At 37.5% G+C, this 23,823-nt stretch overlaps 1 long non-coding RNA gene across 1 annotated transcript in view; it reads right to left on the reverse strand.

Annotated features, from left to right (window-relative positions):
* Positions 1-23,823, reverse strand: part of LOC129059488 (uncharacterized) — a 209,353-nt gene that overhangs the window by 167,596 nt on the left and 17,934 nt on the right. The gene's annotated exons all lie outside the window — the stretch shown is intronic.

Consider the following 23,823-nt stretch of genomic DNA (forward strand, 5'->3'; position numbering starts at 1 on the left):
ATAGATCAATCTATTCAGGTATTTTTATTTGGATTTTCAATGTGTGTATTAGGATGATAATTAAAAATAATAATTTCTATACATATGTACATATTTTTATAGAGGTACCAACCTTTTTATTTTAAAATAACATTAAATTTGCCTTTCGAGAAGAAAAGTAAAACTTGTGTTTTGCTATCTATGATTATCCATATGCACACCCACAACACACACACAGACACACACACACAGAGGCAGAGATCTACAGTCTTCACTAAAATATTAAAATGTGCAAGTATTTTAAAAATAAATAGGATGTGAACCATTTATATTTTTCTATAGATATCATCCTATATATCTTGGGTGCATAGAATATAAAGAAAAAAAAAGCGCTTCTTTATTTAAGACATGTTTAATTGGAGAAACACCCAAAAATAGATACAGAGGTATTCAGCAAAATACACTCAAATGTGAGGGGGTATGCATATACACATGCATATGTTTGTATATTTCTTTGATAGGCCTTATTCTCCCACCACTCCTATGTTTCAAACAGCTCTAACAATTCAAATAGAGGTCCAGCCCAGTTCTGATAATTTATAGATAATTGTAAATGGTATTATAAGTAAAGATCATTACTGATTTTTGCATAAGTAAAGCTTGATGGCATAAATACTGTGCATGAATGTAGAATAATACTGTCCAAAGTATAGCACATTTTAAAAATTGTGTGTGTGTGTGTGTGTGTGTGTGTGTGTGTGTATTAGATTTGTGTTGTATTGGAACATAAAATAATAAGTTTCTATTTTTTACAGATAAATATATCAAGAAAAGAATACATGATGTGTATGTGGGAAAACAGTTGAAAAAGTAGACTAATGAATGTTAATAAATTATTTGGAAAAAAGTATTAAAAGCTAAAAGGGTTACCTTTATAATATCTTTAGCCTATACAACTCTTTGTGAATATATATACCTACATAAGTGGGAACACCAAACTATCTATTCTTGAACAGTTACAATTCTGTACGAAATCATATCCTTATAGATTTATAGGAAACTACAAATAGACTGCTGATTAAATATTCCACGTGTAGGTTAGAGATTGAAGACGACCTTAGGCTCAAGGTGGTGTTGAGTTCTCTTTTCCTGGGGTGTTGCCTCTGGGTTCATGTGGTGGCTCAGCACATTGTTAGTGTGACTCTTTCCCATCCTAGATCCCTGTTATGGGACCATATAATTTCCTCATCTTTATATATATTTTTTTAGATAAATTGGAGTCCACAAAATCCTTCTCTGAAGGAAAATGTAAAAACCTCTGCAACAAGTTTAAACAAAAATTGAGAGTTTATTACAACCAAGATAATCAGAGCCAAATGTTTAATTACTGGTGCTCACCAGCTATTAATCAGTGATGCTGGTATTAAGAAAGAACCCATCCCTTTCAGTAAGTTCACCAACTGTATGATTTTTCATTACACCCAAATTTCTTACCCCTTAATAATAATTTCGGAGATCTTGCTCTTTCAACTGGGTGTGCTACGAAGCCCATTACTAAATTATTACATGATGCAGTTGGGCACCAGCAAGAATTCATGTTATTAGACACTGGGATTAAATGGCACATCATTTAAAATGGAAACATTTGAGAATTCCTTTCATTTTTTCTTTTCTTTTATTATTCTAATATTATTTAATATTTCTAATATTATTTAATACTCCTAATATTTAATATTTCTATTATTTAATATTCATAACCCAGAACTGCAGATGAACAATTATATGTAAGTGATTTCTCCCCACATTTCCTAACATACCACCATTCACACAGAGTCCCACAATATGTTTGAGCTAATTTTTATAAGGTGATTTTTGAGCGGATGAAAAAAGCTTTTTTAATGGGGGTGTTTATATGAAGGATATAACAGCAAGACACGATTACAATATGAAGAAATTGTGATCTTACTTTGATCATCTGACCTCTCCAGCAAATATCTCTGATTTCCTGCAAGAATTCTAATTAAATTCATCTATCATCACTCACTATTAAATACATTATCTGCAAAGCATACTGTTATAAATGTTGGAACACTGCCCATTCCCTGTGGTTCCTCTTTTTTAAAAAAAAAAAATCCTCCCTCCTACTCTGGGTAGTATAATAATTTATTTTATATAAGTTGTAATTCTTTTCATTGGGCAACATTTTTTCGGGGGGGAAATCCAATGATTAGCAGAAGAACCAATAGTACAGAAAAACCCAACCATCCCAACCATCCTTAAGTACTGGATGTTCACTTTCTTGTGCAACTTTTTCACTCCAGATTGCTTCATTATTTCTAGTTATTTATTCTTCCTTGAGATCTGGCTAAAATCTTTGCCCCCAGCCCTCCTATATGTGGATAGCATTCTCTCTATGTAATATCCCACCTTGCAAATCAAACTTAGACCCTCTCCCTCTTTCCTATGGTTTCTTCAGCTTCATAATGGTGATTGTTTTATTCTTTTCTGTTTGAGTTTAACATTTTTCCTCCCTACATATGTAAGTATTTTTAAGTATTTGTATTTATTTAATCTTAATTCAAGTGGAAATCTTATTGAGAGAACAAGAGTCTATTCCCTACTACTGAATGATGATAAAGAATGAAGACAATATCCCTTCATGAAAGATTGAAAGAGCCCTTACTATGGACTAGGCACTAAATTAGGCATCTTCACATACACAGTATGTCATTTAGACCTAACATCACAAATATAGGAGCAGGCATCATTATGCACATGTGGTAATTTCAGAGAGAATAGTACTTTCCCTAAGATCAGAGTAATCAGTGACTAGCATGAAGATTTTAGCCTAGTCTTCCAATTAAATCTTATGCTTTTATATCAACAATGTGGTTTCCTAGTACTCACAGTAACCCTAAGCAGATAATGCATGTTAATTATATTCCAAAGACTTTCGCTGAGTCCCTATCAAAAGTTTCTTCTACCAATAGAAACCTCAGAATGCCATGGATTCTGAGGATAGGATTTAAAGCAATAGCAACTTTGTTACTACATTTTTTGCTACTTCACTCCCATATTAGCATTATCAAAGTACCCTTATGAGCAAATCTGGCTTCATAAAAATGACATTGTAGTTACACTTGCTTGGTTGTTGAACAGCAGTTACAGTATAATTAGTGCCACTTAATGGAAAGCGTTACTGAAGTGCATATCGTTATTAATCAAACTCCAATATAAAGCTGGCTACAGTAATAATGAGTGCAATTATGGGCTGATGAACTGTTAAACTTGAAAACTGACCCTAACCAAATTTTCTTTCCTCAGAAAGTAATAAAACTCAAAGGGCTGAAAATCACTTTATTTCTCTGGGCTCTCTTGCCGCAAAAACAACCTGGGAGATATTTTCTCATGCTCCTTGTTTTATAATTTCATGCACACTGAAGCTTGTAAAGTGGTGTGAGGATTGGAAAATGTGACCCTAAAGATAGGGTCAACTCTAATCTGAACCTGACAAGATTTGATTCAGCCCAGACTCATTACGTACCAGACAATGTGGAATTTTATCCAACTACTTTGTAGAGTTTCACACACACCAAAATCAAACAAAAAATGTCCAATGAGTCTGAATTAGCTAGCAGGCAAATTCAGGTTCATGATAAAATACTTGTTCCTTTAAAAGTATTTAAAAAATCCCTACAGGCTTATGTAAAATGAGAGTCTGGATCCCAGTTGGGCTTCTCTAAATCTTGCAATGGCTATTTGACAAACCTTTAATTGCATCTGCATTTCTTAGTATTGGAAACCATGTTTAAAGTTTACATAATATTTGGCATGTTTAAAGCATGGTTTATTACCTTGCCTTGTTTTAGCTCCACAAATATTTCTACATATTTATAAACAAAATAGCCTTCCTTGTTCCCAGTAGTGATTCGAATGTCTTTTCACTCTTAAGACTTCCTAAACATTTTCAGCAGGTGCATGAGCTAGCTATCTCACATCATCTGATCACTGAGGGGGAAAATTACTACTCTGACCCACAGGCGTGCATTTATATATGCTGTCAGGATTGAAAATTTTATCAAGTTAATAAATACTAATAAAGAGAATTGGAACAAATTTGCTAAATTTGCAAAATAAGGCACCCCAGAGCTATGTCTAACAACATGTACCCTGACAGATGTGAACTGAGGTTGAAACACTTAAAAAACACAGAAAGGGAAGGAACAAAGAGAAAGAGAATTAAAGCCTAAAATTAATTGCACAATCGATTGAAGACAGGCGTGAAAACGACCCTCAAATGGAAGGAGTTACGTAGAAAAGGAACCTTGAGAGTGTTCTGTTACTGTTACTCCCACTGATAGCTAAAGAATTCAACCAAACTCTTTACCATGCACTCATACAGCCTTCTGTCGTTTGGCACTAAGCTCATGTTTCAGTCCTCTTTCTCACATCAATGCAAGTGCATGTTATTGGATTGATAAATATGCCTTATGTTATGCTTTTCTTGCCTCATTATCACACATTATTATAAATGTCTTTTCAACAACATTTTTGAATTGGGTTTATACCTGTTATCTTGAAGGTTCTGCAAGGAGAGGGAGGATGGTTAGGGGAGAAAAGGGCAGAACCATGAGGGAAGAGAATTCAGCTCAATTTCCCTGATTCAGTCTCCTTTTAACAACTCTCACTATGCCTCAGCATAATCAATAATTCCAAATGCATTCACCAATAATTTTCTCTATCTAGTAGGCTCAAATGGACACCATTTCCTTACTGGATCAAGAAATAGATAAAAAGCCTAGCTAAATTACAACTATCACAATGTAGTTATTTTTCTGTCATGTTTCAAAATATGTTTCCCATTTTTTATATTGAGTTACTTTGACTCTTGACTCTAAAGTTATTCCCGGACAGAAACCTTCCATTCATTTAAAATACATTTTATATATATATATATGTGTGTGTGTGTGTGTGTGTGTGTGTGTGTATGTGTACTCACACACACACACACAATAGAATTGGAAATATATATATGTTTTATATATATATTGAGAGAGAATTGGAAATATACACACACACACATACATATGTATATATACACACACACACACACACACCTACCTGTTTCCTTTCTTCATGTTGAAGGGGAGGGCTACTTGTACATTATCATAATTCTTTAACTAAACTGGAATATACTATATACATAAGATTCAATTACCTCCTACTGGGTCCCTCCCACAACACGTGGGAATTATGGGAGCTACAAGATGATATTTTGGTGGGGACAGAGCCAAACCATATCACCTAGGATTAAAAAAAATAAAGCCAAAAGCAATGGTTCAACTGATATGGTTGTGTTTAAGGATTCAAATAAATGGTGATCATTAATCTCATACATCAAGCTTCCATTTACTTATTTAACTTATTATTTTCCCAACATTTCCATGCTAATTTTAATGAACTCTTCTAGCCTCCCAAGTTTGAGGTTTGTCAAGAGAGCACAAGATGAATAACTTTTACTCCACTCTCAAAAGTAAATACAAAAATGGAAGGAAAGTGATAGGAATGTATCAAAGAGAAAGTGACAGGATGATATTCACCAAATTTTAAGTATCCCAAAAAACACTGGCTATACTAAGAGAAAATAAACAGATGATTGTACTTCATTAAGTGTAACAAATCCAAGACAGCTCATTCATTTTCCTTCCCACAAAGGATCTCTTTCCTTTACTAAGACTGATAAGAAGGGAAAATATGAGCTGAGCTCATCCTTTTCTAACTGCATTAAGAACTCAGCATATATTGTTCAGATAAAATATAAAGTACGCTAAAAGATTCATATGTATGGTAAAAGGATTAACCATTTCACTTACTCCTGTAACTAAAAAAGTTGTGTGTATATGTGTATGTCTGCGCGTGTTAGATTTACTCTTCTATATGTCAATATTGATCACATTTAACTATTACAATAAAGCATATTATATTATACTGCAAGGATAAGATGTGATTCTATAGCAGGAGCTTGAGAAGGTACATATCAGAAACTCTGAAATGTGGGCCTTGCAAAAAATAATGGCTCACAGGGCCATTATAATGATTTCTATTAACAATTCCAATTCTATACACACTCTTTTCTTTCATTCATGTTGAAGAGAAGGGCTACTTGTAGATCACTGAAATTCCTTTACTGAACTCAAAGAACTAGAAAGTGTTTCAAAAATCATGTGATCCGACTTTTTTGTTTGTATGAAGGAAACGATTAGAGAGTGAAGTTACAGGCAATGCCCTAAGTCTACTCTTAGTTATTGCCACAGTAGGGCTGGAAACTGTGTCTTCTGGAGCCTGCTTCAGAATATTCTCCACCATTGAAAAAATTATTAGTTATATTGCACATATGTTATTTGCCTTAAAAGGGGTCTTTGTAGTATTGCTTTAAGCAACAAAATTTTACATTACATTTAAAAGTCAGTTTAATATGTGCATATTCAACTCTCACAAGAGCAATATGATCTAGGCAGTGTGGCCAAGGGAAATGGCCACTAGGTGTTGGAAGACTTAAGACTTCACCCAGGCTTTGCCAGTAAATAACTTGGAATTGATCTTCAATATGTCTTGGCCTCAGTTTCCTGAGATGAAAAATTACAGATCTATGTTCGATTACACTGATATCCATCCAGTTTGATTTATGTCATTGTTTATCTAAACTTTTCAGTTAACTATTTCTTAAAGATAAAACTCTAAAACTAAAAGCTCAATCAAAATACAAAATATTTAAGAAACTTACATTGAGAATTTTTACATGAAGTTTATAATTATTCTATTAATTATCATATTTATATACTTTCAGTCAAACATGATAATTTTTATAGCAGTAGAATTAACTGTTCTAAAAAATTTTGATGACCTTTCTATGAATCACAGTTACCTTTCCCTCTCATAAAATATCCATGGTCATTCAGGACAAAGATTGCCCTTAAATTTTTAGCCTTTGCACCTTAGAAAGAATGCAAATACTGAACTATTGCAAAAATATACTCAAGTAAGATTGCAATGTAAAACCACAATTTCCCAAAATGCCCTGCCTATCTTTAAAATATTTTAAATCATTTGCAGTTTAAGTGATAGCTCATTCGGTTTACAATACCTCCTCAATTTTCCATTCCCATGAAGATTATTTAAAATCTTTATTTTCAAATGTCTTTTGGGAACACCTATATTTTGCTCATTATCTGTGGGGGTTTTTTGGTTATTAATACAGGCATTTAACGTAAGATTCTACATGTCATATTTCTGTTTCATTTGCTTTATATAAAGTAAACTTTTCTACTTCTCTAATATAGAAGACAAGCCACAAGTGTTTCTTCATTTCCTTGGCTTCAAAATAATTGCCTGAGATACTTACAAAAAATATTCCTGCTAGTTAATGTCGCAGGTTGTCTTTTACCAATGCAAGCGCTGTTGAGTTGTAAATGTACTAGTGCTGTGAGAAATCAGATTAAATCATTTGTTCTTTAGCTGTGTTTCACAATTTTATTGTTGGATAATCCAGGAAGTTACTAATTTGATATAACCCAAATTATCTTGAACTATGCTTTTAAAACTTAATTGTTATCCAGCAGCTACTAATATTTTGTCTGTGTTTATCTTCACAAGTTTAAACTGTAAAAAGTTTATTTCAGTTTTCCCATGTAAAACTGAATTACACTACTGAATATATTACTAAATATATTCTTTTAAACTAAGCATGCACTACATGTTCACAGAAATTATAATGCAGACAGGCAGTAAAATCACTGCTCTCCAGTTTACTTTTCTAAAACATAAAGAAATATAAACTTCTTTATATCTTCTTCTGTCATGTGAATGCCAGTCTGCTATAGGGAAAACTCTGATAAAAGTTTTTTTTTTCTATTTTTGAGCAGACCATGCCTCTGTGCTTTCAGTGTGTTGCATTATAGCATTTAGTGCCCAGACAGGAAGAATTCTATTGCACTGACTTGAGTTATACAGGTGGGTGTGATTCAGTTTCTTTTATGTTAGTACATCTGGATCTTAATGTGCAACACCTCTGCTTTTTTAGTTCTTTGAATCAGTCTGACAATCACATCCAGGATATGAATCAACAAAGATGGTGAGTTTTTGAATATATTAAAAATAATTATTTTTATTTTCTACCAAAAATATTATTGTATCATTGTTTGCATTTCTTTTACTTATCTACAGAAAACGTTCAAAAGAAAAATATAAAATATATAATTATCTATGTACAATTATTTATGCAAAAACACCTAGAAAATTTAATTTATTTGGTTTCCTATGCAATTATATTAACACAGGTAAGTTTTCAAGCAGAACTATTTAGCATTTTTACCAGCTGCTAGTCACTAGTATCTAGTAACTACCTATTATGTTTCCAGCATAACGATTAGGGCTGATAATTAATGGCTAATTAAAAGATCAATCTTCATCTTTATAGGATTATGCAAATTACATTCATTTTACAAAGTGGAGATTATAATTGTCAGGCCTCTGAGCCCAAGCCAAGCCATCGCATCCCCTGTGACTCGCACGTATACGCCCAGATGGCCTGAAGTAACTGAAGAATCACAAAAGAAGTGAATAAGTGGTGCCCTGCCCCACCTTAACTGATGACATTCCACCACAAAAGTGTAAATGGCTGGTCCTTGCCTTAAGTGATGACATTACCTTGTGAAAGTCCTTTTCCTGGCTCATCCTGGCTCAAAAAGCACCCCCACTGAGCACCTTGCAACCCCCACTCCTGCCTGCCAGAGAACAAACCCCCTTTGACTGTAATTTTCCTTTACCTACCCAAATCCTATAAAACGGCCCCACCCTTATCTCCCTTCGCTGACTCTCTTTTCGGAGTCAGTCCGCCTGCACCCAGGTGAAATAAACAGCCATGTTGCTCACACAAAGCCTGTTTGGTGGTCTCTTCACACGGACGTGCATGAAATTTGGTGCCGTGACTCGGATCAGGGGACCTCCCTTGGGAGATCAATCCCCTGTCCTCCTGTTCTTTGCTCCATGAGAAAGATCCACCTATGACCTCAGGTCCTCAGACCAACCAGCCCAAGGAACATATCACCAATCTTAAATCAGGTAAGCGGCCTCTTCTTACTCTCTTCTCCAACCTCTCTCACTGTCCCTCAACCACTTTCTCCTTTCCACTCTTCAATCTCTCCCTTAATTTCAATTCCTTTCATTTTCTGGGAGAGACAAAGGAGACATGTTTTATCCGTGGACCCAAAACTCCGGCGCCGGTCACGGACTGGGAAGGCAGCCTTCCCTTGGTGTTTAATCATTGCAGGGATGCCTCTCTGGTTATTCACCCACGTTTCAAAGGTGTCAGACCACACAGGGACGCCTGCCTTGGTCCTTCACCCTTAGCGGCAAGTCCCGCTTTTCTGGGGAAGGGGCAAGTACCCCAACCCCTGCTCTCCTTGTCTTTACCCCTTCTCTGCTTTTCTGGGGGAGGGGCAAGTACCCCTCAACCCCTTCTCCTTCACCCTTAGTGGCAAGTCCTGCTTTTCTGGGGGAGGGGCAAGTACCCCTCAACCCCTTCTCCTTCACTCTTAGCAGCAAGTCCCGCTTTTCTAGAGGGGCAAGTACCCCAACTTCGTATCTCTGTGCCCCAATCCCTTATTTCTGCACCCCAACCTCTTATATCTCTGTGCCCCAATCCCTTATTTCCACACCCCGACCTCTTATCTCTGTGCCCCGACCCCTTATTTCCATGCCCCGACCCCTTATTTCCATGCCCTGACCCCTTATTTCCATGCCCCGACCCCTTATTTCTGCACCCCATCCCTTATTTCTACACCCTGACCTCTTATCTCTGTGCCCCAACCCCTTTTCCCACTTTTCTGGAAGGTGAGAACCCCCAAACCCCTTCCCTCCATTTCTCTACTCTCTCTTTTCTCTAGGCTTGCTTCCTTCACTATGGGCAACCTTCCACACTCCATTCCTCCTTCTTCTCCCCTAGCCTGTGTTCTCAAAAACTTAAAACTTCTTCAACTCACACCTGACCTAAAACCTAAATGCCTTATTTTCTTCTGCAATGCCACTTGACCCCAATACAAACTCGACAGTAGTTCCAAATAGCCAGAAAATGGCACTTTGAATTTTTCCATCCTGCAAGACCTAAATAATTCTTGTCATAAAATAGGCAAATGGTCTGAGGTGCCTGACATCCAGGCATTCTTTTACACATCAGTCCCTTCCTAGTCTCTGTGCCCAGTGCAACTCATCCCAAATCTTCCTCCTTTCCCTCCCACCTGTCCCCTCAGTCCCAACCCCAAGCATCGCTGAGTCTTTCTAATCTTCCTTTTCTACAGACCCATCTGACCTCTCCCTTCCTCCCCAGGCTGCTCCTCGCGAGGCCAAGCTAAGTCCCAATTCTTCCTCAGCCTCTGCTCCTCCACCCTATAATCTTTTTATCACCTCCCCTCCTCACACCTGGTCCAGCTTACAGTTTCGTTCCGTGACTAGCCCTCCCCCTCCTGCCCAGCAATTTACTCTTAAAAAGGTGGCTGGAGCTAAAGGCATAGTCAAGGTTAATGCTCCTTTTTCTTTATCCCAAATCAGATAGCGTTTAGGCTCTTTTTCATCAAATATAAAAATCCAGCCCAGTTCATGACTTGTTTGGCAGCAACCCTGAGACACTTTACAGCCCTAGATCCTAAAAGGTCAAAAGGCCGTCTTATTCTCAAAATACATTTTATTACCCAATCTGCTCCTGACATTAAATAAAACTCCAAAAATTGGAATCTGGCCCTCAAGCCCCACAACAGGACTTAAGCTCACCTTCAAGGTGTACAATAATAAAAAAAAATTGCAATTCCTTGCCTCCACTGTGAGACAAACCCCAGCCACATCTCCAGCACACAAGAACTTCCAAACATCTGAACCGCAGCAGCCAGGCATTCCTTCAGAACCTCCCCCCCAGGAGCTTGCTACAAGTGCCAGAAATCTGACCACCAGGCCAAGGAATGCCTGCAGCCCAGGATTCCTCCTAAGCCATGTCCCATCTGTGTGGGACCCCACTGGAAATCGGACTGTTCAACTCACCTGGCAGCCACTCCCAGATCCCCTGGAACTCTGGCCCAAGGCTGACTGACTCCTTCTCGGCTTAGCGGCTGAAGACTGACACTGCCCGATCGCCTCAGACGCCCCCTAGACCATCACGGATGCCGAGCTTTAGGTAATTCTCACAGTGGAGGGTAAGTCCGTCCCCTTCTTAATCAATACTGAGGGTACCCAGTCCACATTACCTTCTTTTCAAGGGCCTGTTTCCCTTGCCTCCATAACTGTTGTAGGTATTGACAGCCAGGCTTCTAAACCTCTTAAAACTCCCCAACTCTGGTGCCAACTTAGACAATACTCTTTTAAGCACTTCTTTTTAACTATCCCCACCTGCCCAGTTCCCTTATTAGGCTGAGACACTTTAACTAAATTATCTGCTTCCCTGACTATCCCTGGACTACAGCTATATCTCATTGCCACCCTTCTTCCCAATCCAAAGCCTCCTTTGCATCCTCCTCTTGTATCCCCCCACCTTAACCCACAAGTATCAGATACCTCTACTCCCTTCTTGGCGACGGATCATGCACCCCTTACCATCTCATTAAAACCTAATCACCCTTACCCCACTCAATGCCAATATCCCATCCCGCAGCACGCTTTAAAAAGATTAAAGCCTGTTATCACTCGCCTGTTACAGCATGGCCTTTTAAAGCCTATAAACTCTCCTTACAATTCCCCCATTTTACCTGTCCTAAAACCAGACAAGCCTTACAGGTTAGTTCAGCATCTGCGCCTTATCAACCAAATTGTTTTGCCTATCCACCCCATGGTGCCACACCCATATACTCTCCTATCCTCAGTACCTGCCTCTACAACCCATTATTCTGTTCTAGATCTCAAACATGCTTTCTTTACTATTCCTTTGCACCCTTTAATCCCAGCCTCGCTTCGCTTTCACTTGGACTGACCCTGACACCCATCAAGCTCAGCAAATCACCTGGGCTGTACTGCCGCAAAGCTTCACAGACAGCCCCCATTACTTCAATCAAGCCCAAATTTCTTCCTCATCTGTTACCTACCTCGGCATAATTCTCATAAAAACACACGTGCTCTCCCTGCCAATCGTGTCCAACTGATCTCTCAAACCCCAGCACCTTCTACAAAACAACAACTCCTTTCCTTCCTAGGCACGGTTAGTGCAGTCAGAATTCTTACACAAGAGCCAGGACCATACCCTGTAGCCTTTCTGTGCAAACAACTTGACCTTACTGTTTTAGCCTAGCCCTCATGTCTGCGTGCAGCGGCTGCCGCTGCTTTAATACTTTTAGAGGCCCTCAAAATCACAAACTATGCTCAACTCACTCTCTACAGTTCTCATAACTTCCAAAATCTATTTTCTTCCTCATACCTGATGCATATACTTTCTGCTTCCCGGCTCCTTCAGCTATACTCACTCTTTGTTGAGTCTCCCACAATTACCGTTGTTCCTGGCCCAGACTTCAATCTGGCCTCCCACATTATTCCTGATACTACACCTGACCCCCATGACTGTACCTCTCTGATCCACCTGACATTCACCCCATTTCCCCAAATTTCCTTCTTTCTTATTCCTCACCCTGATCATGCTTGATTTATTGATGGCAGTTCCACCAGGCCTAATCGCCACACACCAGCAAAGGCAGCCTATGCTATAGTACAAGCCACTAGCCCGCCTCTGAGAATCTCTCGTTTCCTTTCCATCATGGAAATCTATCCTCAAAGAAATAACTTGTCAGTGTTCCATCTGCTATTCTACTACTCCTCAGGGATTATTCAGGCCTCCTCCCTTCCCTACACATCAAGCTCGAGGATTTGCCCCACCCAGGACTGGCAAATTAGCTTTACTCAACATGCCCTGAGTCAGATAACTAAAATACCTCTTAGTCTAGGTAGATAATTTCACTGGATAGGTAGAGGCCTTTCCTACAGGGTCTGAGAAGGCCACCACAGTCATTTCTTCCCTTCTCTCAGACGTAGTTCCTCAGTTTAGCCTTCCCACCTCAATACAGTCTGATAACAGACAAGCCTTTATTAGTCAAATCAGCCAAGCAGTTTTTCAGGCTCTTAGTATTCAGTGAAACCTTTATATCCCTTATGGTCCTCCGTCTTCAAGAAAAGTAGAATGGACTAAAGGTCTTTTAAAAACACAACTCACCAAGCTCAGCCACCAACTTAAAAAGGACTGGACAATACTTTTACCACTTTCCCTTCTCAGAATTCAGGCCTGTCCTCGGAATGCTACAGGGTACAGCCCATTTAAGCTCCTGTATGGATGCTCCTTTCTATTAGGCCCCAGTCTCATTCCAGACACCAGACCAACTTAGACTGTGCCCCCAAAAAACTTGTCATCCCTACTATCTTCTGTCTAGTCACACTCCTATTCACCGTTCTCAACTACTCATACATGCCCTGCTCTTGTTTACACTGCCGGTTTACACTGTTTTTCCAAGCCATCACAGCTGATATCTCCTGGTGCTATCCCCAAACTGCCACTCTTAACTCTTGAAGTAAATAAATAATCTTTGCTGGCAGGACTATGCTGAATCTCCTTAGGCACTCTCTAATCAGATATCCTGAGTCATCCCAATTCTTAGACCTTTTATACCTGTTTTTCTCCTTCTGTTATTCCATTTAGTTTCTCAATTCATCCAAAACTGTATCCACGCCATCACCAATCATTCTATATGACAAATATTTCTTCTAACATCCCCACAATATCACCCCTTACCACAAGACCTCCCTTCAGCTTGATCTCTCCCACTCTAGGTTCCCACACCGCCCCTAATCCCGCTTGAAGCAGCCCTGAGAAACATCACCCATTCTCTCTCCATACTACCCCCCAAAAATTTTCGCCACCTCTGCACTTCAACACTATTTTGTTTTATTTTTCTTATTAATATAAGAAGGCAGGAATGTCAGGCCTCTGAGCCCAAGCCAAGCCATCGCATCCCCTGTGACCTGCACGTATAAGCCCAGATGGCCTGAAGTAACTGAAGAATCACAAAAGAAGTGAATATGCCCTGCCCCACCTTAACTGATGACATTCCACCACAAAAGAAGTGTAAATGGCCGGTCCTTGCCTTAAGTGATGACATGACCTTGTGAAAGTCCTTTTCCTGGCTCATCCTGGCTCAAAAAGCACCCCCACTGAGCACCTTGCGACTCCCACTCCTGCCCTCCAGAGAACAAACCCCCTTTGACTGTAATTTTCCTTTACCTACCCAAATCCTATAAAACGGCCCCACCCTTATCTCCCTTCGCTGACTCTTTTCGGACTCAGCCCGCCTGCACCCAGGTGAAATAAACAGCCATGTTGCTCACACAAAGCCTGTTTGGTGGTCTCTTCACATGGACACACATGAAAATAATCATTTTTATTTACTCCAATTAGATGATTTTAGACTAGTTAAGCTCACAGAAAAAGGCTTTCCACATAACCAACAGGAAACCCAAGAAGGGAGAAAGAAGGAAACTTAGTAATCAATAGAGAGAAGAGATAGAAGCTTACTATTAATTGTATAGCAAATAAATATCACATTAATTATAGAAAATAAGTCTGTAATGGGAATAAATTGCTGCATTTAAAAGAAACCAAAACTAAATAAAACCAATGAAGTATTTCTTGGCTTCCTAGCACACTTTCTAATGAACCGTTCACACCTCATGAACAGAAATGCCTCAGCAAGCCCTACTTCTGTTATATTATACCATTAATAAGTCCAGCATATCTTAGACATTTTGAAGTAAGCAAAGAACACTACTGTGTTCTATTTCACTTTTGAGGTTTTCACACCAAGAATTATCATTTTCATTGTGCCTGTTTTCTCAACTGACCTTGGTGTTAAATTCAATTATTTTTAAAAAATCATATTAATAACAGCATGACCCGAGAAACCAATTTGTGCCCCCAGAACAAAGTGAGATAGTGGAAACATAATCGACTGATGAGGAAAGAAGCATATTATGAAATGAAATTTCAGATTCTTATTTTTGAAACTTGTTCTATTTGCAATATAAAAACCATCAGTAGAGAAGATATCATTAAGCTGAATTTTGGGGGCTATCAAAAAGCTGGCAAAATGCAAAAATGTTGATATATGTGGTTATAATATGTCTTATATCACACTAGAATAGCTTCCTCATGCTATTTAATGGGGAAACCATACTACTCACTCTCTTTCTTCTATACCTCATCCTACTTTAATTTTCTATTTCAGCGTTTATTGAGTGGGCAGTGACATGTATAGCAAGATAATAGAAATGGTATTAGAATGCTTTTGTGGGAATTGACTAAAAGAAAGGAGAAATGAATTTTAAATTGGACTGGGGACTCTAATATACACATTTTTAAATTTCTTCCCTGTTGATTACTATGGCTGCTCAAGTATAATATTGTGGTTCTGTAAAAAGAAACATGCTAACTATCCCCTTACTTATTCTGTCAATTACTTTTAGGTGTATACTTGTAATTAAACCCATTTTGGGATTCATGTCAACCTTCCCTCACAGCGATCAATACTAAATTGTAACAAAGGGAAAGAGACGATCTCTGTTGTTAGTAGATTTTTGCCTGTACTTGTACAAATAAGATTAGAAGCAGCATGTAGAGCGAGCTGTGAGTACATGACATTTTCCCAATAACTGTTTTTCATTATTTTGAAGTGTGCATGAAACTCCTGCCACCCTGAATCTTCTCAGTCGCAGCCACATGTCACTGAGGATTCAGCTTTGGTGGTTCTTCAGCTCTCTGACACAAAGCAGCAACTATGTTACCCCCGTCCCCTTCCCTGACCCACCACCCAAAAGATTGATGTATTCCAAAAGAATTCCAGAAAGCTGGAAACAAAATAACCTCTTTCGAAACAAATATTTAGTATTATCCCAAATTCACAGACAAAAATTCCAATTTTTAAAATCACAAAATCAGATATACTATTGCTTAAAACATGAATTCAGAAATCAGTAAGTTGATGTCCACATAATAAAATATCGTCACACAATTGACTGAAAAATGTCTTTACTTTTTATTATGTTTTTCTTTCATGACGACATTTCATGGCTCCATGTCATGAATGTCAAAAAAAAAAAAATACTTGTTTTTTTGAGAATAAAGTCGCATCACAGAAGATATTCTAAGGTCCTGAATTTTCAGAACACAAAATGGCTGGGAGCATATTCAAGATAGATTTATTCTTTTTAACACTTCAAAAAAAGGTGGAAACTACAATAAAGTAGCTTTACTTTTCAAACAACAGCTGTGTTAAAATACCTACTATGCCTATAGCATAATGTAAAATCCATACTCACGTTGCAATTATTATCAGAAAACATAGTTTACAATTCAAAAACTTTTTACCATCCTTATTAAATTATCCTGGGTTAAGAGCATAATGTCAGCTCTCTGAAATCTCCATTTCATTGCTTTTGCTGGTTTTCATAAGACTAACCCTTAGAGGTAGGGATACTTATACATCTTGAATTACAAGGATTTATGCTCTTTTCTCGGTGCCTGAGATTTACATTCATCAGTGTTAAAGGTTGTTAGATGTATAAATCTCTATGGATCAAGATAAGAACATACACTCAAAAGGGATTCCTAAGTACTGTTTGTATTTACCGTGAATGTCCTTGTTACCATGGCTGTGTGATTTGAGTTCATATGCATACATATTAGAAATGTAAAATATTAGATGTCACATTTCTTTCAACTGCTCTTGAAACAAGATAAAAGAAACAAACGTGAAATCTGTACCCAGGCAAGTGTTCATATTTTCCTTTCATCTGTGTTCTAGCATTTAATTGCAGACACCATTGAACCATACTCATGACACAAGTTGCACTTTGTCACAGAGCTGATGAAGAGAATGATGGAGCTATACGTGCCATGATTCCAGGTTAGTTATTCAGCAGGCAACATTGCTGAACTTCATACTTACCTAACAGTTTTCCAACTTGGAGCAGCATGTTTTCTTATTTGAAAAAAAAAAAAAGAAAAAAAGAAAAGAAAAGAAATTGCTGAAAGATTTCTTGGTTTCTATAAGAGGAACTGCAAAAAAACACAATCCCTTTTATTATTTTACATTCTTTTATCATGCTAGCAAAATATAATTCCATTTTCAAGCCAAAACAGTAGCTACTTTTTCCCCTTTATTCTTCATAAACTTTCATATTATTATAATGGTAACAGGACATGATTGCTTCCCACAGAGTATAAAGTGGCTTAGTGGACATCGTAACACACTTTCATGAGCAACTTAGATGTCCTTGTGTTTTCAGTTGTACAGAATAATTTAAACTATCTATTCTTCATACATAGGGCTGTCAGATAAAATACAGGACTTCTTGTTAACTGAATTTCAGATAAACAAAGAATAACTTTTTAGCATAGAATATTTCTTTAAATATTTGGACCATATGTAGACTTAAAATTGTTTACTTGAAATTCAAATTTAAATGGATGTTCTGTATTTTTATCTGCTAAACCTGGAAACCCTATTCAATAACCTATAATTCTTGAGTGTGAAGAAGATTTTAGGGTTTTAACATATAGTTTAGTTTGACTTGGTTTTGTTTTGCTAAATTTCTGTTGCAGTGGAATTCAATGTAAACTTAATAAAGTCATGCAAAATCAAAAATCTAAAAGGACAAACCTGTTTAAATTATTAGAATCTTTTGGTTATCTGAAACAAGGGCAGTTTTAAAAATAATGTCACTTTTCTACTTGAAAAGGACAGTACCATGTGGGAGAATGGAGAGCTCAGGGGACCTATAATGAGATACAGGCCTTTCATTGGTTTGAATACAGCCCTAGGTGGTAGTGACTGAAAGTTTTTGCCATCTGGTACCTGATCAGTGGCTGATGTGAAGTTGTTGATTTCACTTCTTTTTAAAAAAAAATCAAGGTGAAAAACAAATGTCTAGAAGAAGAGCAGTTTTACTGTCTACCACACCTTTATAACCTTGACCAAATCATTTCACTTATCTCGCTCCTAATTTCTTCTTGTCTGCAAAAGAAAATATGACAGTAGTCATCTGTATATCTATCCTTTAATTAAAATATCATCTGGTATTATAAGTAAATTTGAACATAAAACATACTTTAGGCAGTTGTTCCTTCATTTCAATTGGGAATTGGCTACAGTTCTCTATTTGTAGTAAATGGGAATCATCTATTCTGAAGATTTTCAAAGAAGTAACCATCAAAATTCTTTAAGAGCCTATTGTGCCCCCAAAGATGAAGGTCAAGATTATTCAGTTTGTTATCTGGAAAGGCTCTTAGGAAAGCTCTACTGTACCAGCAAAGTACAAGGCCATTACCTTTCTCTAATATTTATTTTCCACTACCCTCCCCCACTCCATTGTCTTTTATTTCAGTTTTGGTAAAAACGATGAGCACTGTGATTTCATAAGAAAATCTGAATTTAGGACCCAAATCTGCTATTCCATGCCAGGTAACCTTGAAAATGTCATTCAAACTTGCCAAAATGCTAAATAATATAATTCTTGTAACTATTTGTTGCAAGGATATTTTTTTCCCTGCAAACATTAGAAGGAATGCAAACTTCATACCTGTCTTTTAGGAAAATTTACTTGACAGTATGTGAAAGAAAGCCTTAAAGTTTCATTTTCCACTTCAGATAGGGTGATGGAGATGGGGAAAGCAAAAGGAGAAAAATACAGAGACACAAAGAGCCTGATGTTTTCCGGGAGCTGTGAGCAATTCAGAATAGATACGGTTTGAAATATCAAGAGGCAGGAAAAGATTCACCTGGAGGCACTGTCATGGACCACCTCACAGAGGGTGATGTTTGCCATACTAGGGATTTTATACTCTGTTTTTCAAACAGTGAGAAGGTTGTTAAGCAATAGTTTAACATCTTCCTTATGTCTTAGGAACTGTCCAAACGGAGGTGGTTAGATGGGAACATAGCAAGAATTAACACAAAGGGAACTTGAAAAGCTATGGCAATAATCCAGGCCAAAAAAGATGAGAGCTTGAATTAAAGAAATGGTGAGGATCAGGGGAGAGTTGGACATTAAAGCAATTAATGAGATGGATTTAGCTAAGCAGTGACAAGATGGAAGTAGGACAAGAGAGAGAGATGTCCCCTAGGTTTATACCTTGGGTTATTACATAGACATTTGTGTCATTTAACAGCATTTGGGAATTCATAAATAGACATAATTTTGTAGGGGAAAGACAATGAGTTTTATTTGCAGCCTGTTGGATTTGCCACCATTGCAGGTCTAGAAGGATGAGTTAACCAGTAGTCAGCAATATTATTAAGGTATATAGAGTTGAGAGGGCACAACTGAGCTACAGACATGGGTGCAGGAGTTTAACTGGTCAAGGTTCTTAGTTGTAGATCACAAAATCCACTCTAAATAGAAAGAGCAGAAAGAAATCTATTAAGAGTTATGGGGCACATGCAGAATTAGTGCAGACATGGAGAGCCCATAGTCTAAACTTCTACAGACAATATCCCGAATGACACCAAAAGCCTGGCCCACCAACGAAATTGCTGTATCTGCTAATATCAAAAAGCAATAGAATCAGAAAGCTACCAGCACACCTATCAGATTCAGAAACATGCCAATGCTGATGAAATTCATCATTTCAAAATAGATGCTCTTTGCCCTGCCTTCTGACACCCATGAAGTTAGGGATCAAATATCAAGGCTTCTATCAAAGGCATAGCAACTCTGCTTGACAGAAGATCCATGTAAACATTTATCTCACAACTACCTTACAACTCTCTCACATGGTGCATTTGTTTAACAGGAGCTAGAGCAAATGCCAAGGATTGCAGTGGTCTCTGGGTAACACTGTTTTTAGCTTTCCAGCCTCTAAATAGAGCCTCTTAAATAGGGTTTACAGTGGTGTTCAGTAAATCAATCTGTCACAAGGAAGCACAAAGGTAAAAATGATGTTTAAGGAATCGTAGTAGATAAAAGCAAAAGACAACATATGGCATTAGAATAGAAGCAAGCAAACAAATGACAGAAACTAAAGGAATATCAGTATTTTAAAAGCACAAGAGAAGGGAGAGGTGAAAGACTCTGAAATGAATCTAAAGGAATCCAAGCAAAAAAAAAAAAAAAAGTAATTGGTGCTTTGGTTATTAAAAGGAGAGACATTTTAAAAAATTTTTCCAAGTTTTATGCAGCTTGCAGGTCTTAAAAGAATCATTATATTTGTCTATTAGTGTGCCTCTGCTAGAAGAGTGTCATTGGAGATATGAGAGCAGAAACCAGAGAGCAGGGGATTAAAGAGTGAATTGGGAGCAATGAAGTAAAGACAGCTTGATTCCAGAGAGGAGAGAGATAAGGTGACAGGTAGAGGGGAGGAAATAAAATAAGAGACAAGAACTCTCACAAGTGGAGAAAGATTTGAGTTTAGGCTTTTCTATGTGAAAGATGCATACAAGAGAAAAAAACAAAAATACAGTGTAACAATAGAATCATTGAAGAAGCCAGGTCCTGCAAAAATCAGGAAGTGATCAAAACAGAAAGGAGGACACATCTTATGAAATGAGAAGAAAAAAGGTTCAAATGAATGCAGATTTACCTAGGTTTGGGAAAGGGGGTGGGAAATTAAGGGATTTATTATAACATATTTAATGCGCACTGCTGGAAGACATGGCACAGATATAAGTGGCTTAAGCACAGTGCTCATACTATAGAATACTCCTAAGTGAAATGGAACGGAGAGTCAGAGATATGTAAATATACTGACGTAGAGCTCAGCTGCTCCAAAGACTCAGCTAAGGATGTGGGCCATAGATTTCTGGTTGACCAGTCTACATAATGACATGATTTCTCCCACATTGTGGGTGTCACGAAAGCAGATTGTTAGATTGACTCAAAGTTAAGAGTTAGCAGAGTAAATGCACAGATAGTCGAGAGAGACAGACAGAGAGAGAGGGAGAGAGAGAGAGATTGAAGGTGCTGATACAAAAGCTTATATTATTTTAAAAATTAAACATATAACAGCATTTGCTAAGTGAATGATATGTATTGGAGATGATGCTGAGGAGTTAATCGTGTCAGAGTTAAAATAAAGTCACTTGTGTCAAACCTTGACCAAGTGGAGCCAAGGAAGGACATGAATGGAGAATTCTCATGCACCAATGCCTGATCATAAGAACTATCATGAAAGACTGCAAAAACTACAAACTTGCACAAAGGCCACCACAACTTTACCAAAAATAGATGTTTCTGGGAGGCCATCTGCCCAACAACTGCCTGTCCAATCTTGGACTGACAACACCCTTGCTATTGATCATTGTAGCCAAGGATAATTGCTTGAAAAAAAATAACAACTTGTATAATCCTCCTTATTTTTCTTTTAAAAACCTTTGTCTTCTTTTACCTCCCTGAATATACCCAAAGTTTATTATTGCACCATATTCCTATTGCAAGGCTCATTCTCAAATACATATTTTGTTTTAGAAAGCCTCTTTTATTTAGGTTGCCAGTCTTAACAACAGCCTTAAGTAAGTAATATTATTACCCCCATTTTACAGTGGAAACAAACAACTAACTTCATTGTATTTTAGGAGGTATGTTATGTCACCTTGGCTAATGTAAATGAGATGCCAAATTAACAAGAGCTTTTTTCTCACTCTGATGTGGAATAAATGTGCAAGATAATATCTCAGTGCTCCTTCACAAATGTGCCAAGGAATAATCTTCCCTCTGTCTTGTTGCTCTGTCATCTTCAAAATATGGTTTCCAACTCATGGTGCCCCATGGTTACTTCTGCCCTCACCATCTTGACCTGGTTCCAATTAGCGAGAAGGGAGTAGAAGGAAGGCAGAAACAGAACCATATGGCTGTACCTACAACTGAAGAAAGCCGAGTAGCCCAGCTAAAATTGGACAGTTGTATTACTAAAAGAAGAAAGTAATGATTTATTTGCAAGGAAGGATACTATTCTGAAAACATTTTTGAAAAAAATAGGCTTGAATGAAATACTGAACATTTTTGTTTTTTATCCTGATTTCTGTAATTTCATGCAACTTACATAAGTATCAATTTATCCCCAACTTTTTAAGGGTGAGGTAGCATCTGTAGAATAAAATAAATAAAAACTAAACTTCTGCCATAACACATTGGGCCAGGCACTTAATCTCCTATTGTATTTTTTTTAACCTCTTGTTTGCTAAATTACAATAAACATAAACCAAAAATGGGAAAAGGACACTCATTTTTTCAAATGTAAGGTAAATGTTTGTTACCATTCTTCCGTTTATCTAGAGGGAGGTAGGCAAGGGGGGAGTGAGAGGGAGGGGGGTGGAGAGAGAGAGAGACAGAGAGAGAGAGAGAGAGAGAGAGAGAGAGACAGACAGACAGACCTGAGGACTCACTTGGACTCACTTTCAATTATTGCTTTATCTGTGTTCTGTTTGGGTAGAGAGAGAAAACCCCTATTCTTTTAATTGGACTCTATCCCAGAGCTGTCCCAATTTACTTAAGATGATTCCCAGCACCAAATTGTTCTTACAGTCAGGAAATTGTTCTTGATAATCAGGCCATATTTGTTTTATTCTTGGTTTATATTCACCCCTAACTAAATGACTCTGCTCCAGCACCAAGGGTGGGTAGACAGCCCAGCCTGTTCGCATGCTCCTCATTCCTCATCCCTTACAAAACTGTGTATAAATCCATCATCTATTTCTTTAATCAACTTTACTTGTACATCTCTGGACTAGTTTATTGGTATCTTTTGGATCCTAGATGGCAGAATGAATGGAGCTTTTTCTCATTAGTATCACGAGGAGAAGAAACATGTTTCTTTCCATTGGCATTGTTTTATTCACTTCATAGAAGTTTTAGTTTTATTTATAATAATAACATAAAAATTCAGATCTATATAAGTAATGTTAGATTTCATTCATCTTTATCATTTTTATGCTGTTATCTGACATGGATTGCATCTGTATCAGATAAAGGTATATACACATTCTATATTATTTAGCTTTGATTTCACCCCACAGTTTCACCTAGTATTGACCATACTGCATTATGGTCAGTGATAACAGGACAAGTCATTTTTTTCCTTCTGATGTTCATCAGGAAAGGATACTGCCTCTCTACCCAACCTAACATCCATGGTGTCAGGGCATCTGCCTGCCTGACTGATGGTGCATTAAACTACACTCTGCCAGGTCTCAGTTTGATATAAACTCTCTGACACTTATCCTGATAGCATGACCCAATACCCAGTTCAATAATAGTTTTTATCTAATTGAGAAAGAGAACTAGATGTTTAAAAATCACAATACTAAAATGAATTTTAATCCAACCAGAGGTACCTACGTGCATATAATTTAAAATATCACTGAGGAGGCTTGGTACCCAAGAGAACCTCTTACTAAGAGGAGTTTCAAAACCTGAAAAATCAGTATTGGTTACATAATTTCTCTTTAGACATGAACACTTGACAAATGTTATTTGCTCAATCTCTATTCATAAGGCAAACATAAAGTGATGAAATTAATAATAGCAGTATTGGTAGTTAATACACACAGCACTTCTATGCAGCAAGCACTTCATATATCTTCACAATAGTCTCATGGACATTATTAGTAACTCATTGTAAATATGAGAAAACTGAGGCACAGAGAGATTAAGGAACCTGGCCAAGATTATACAACTAGTGGTGGAGCCATAAATTAAACATGCAATCTGGCTCCAGAGTTTGTACCCTTAACCATTATGCTATAGATGTCTAAAGACAAATATGTTTTAACATGCCAG

Source organism: Pongo abelii, chromosome 4, assembly GCF_028885655.2.
Source record: "Pongo abelii isolate AG06213 chromosome 4, NHGRI_mPonAbe1-v2.0_pri, whole genome shotgun sequence".
In the NCBI taxonomy this organism is placed as follows: Eukaryota; Metazoa; Chordata; class Mammalia; order Primates; family Hominidae; genus Pongo; species Pongo abelii.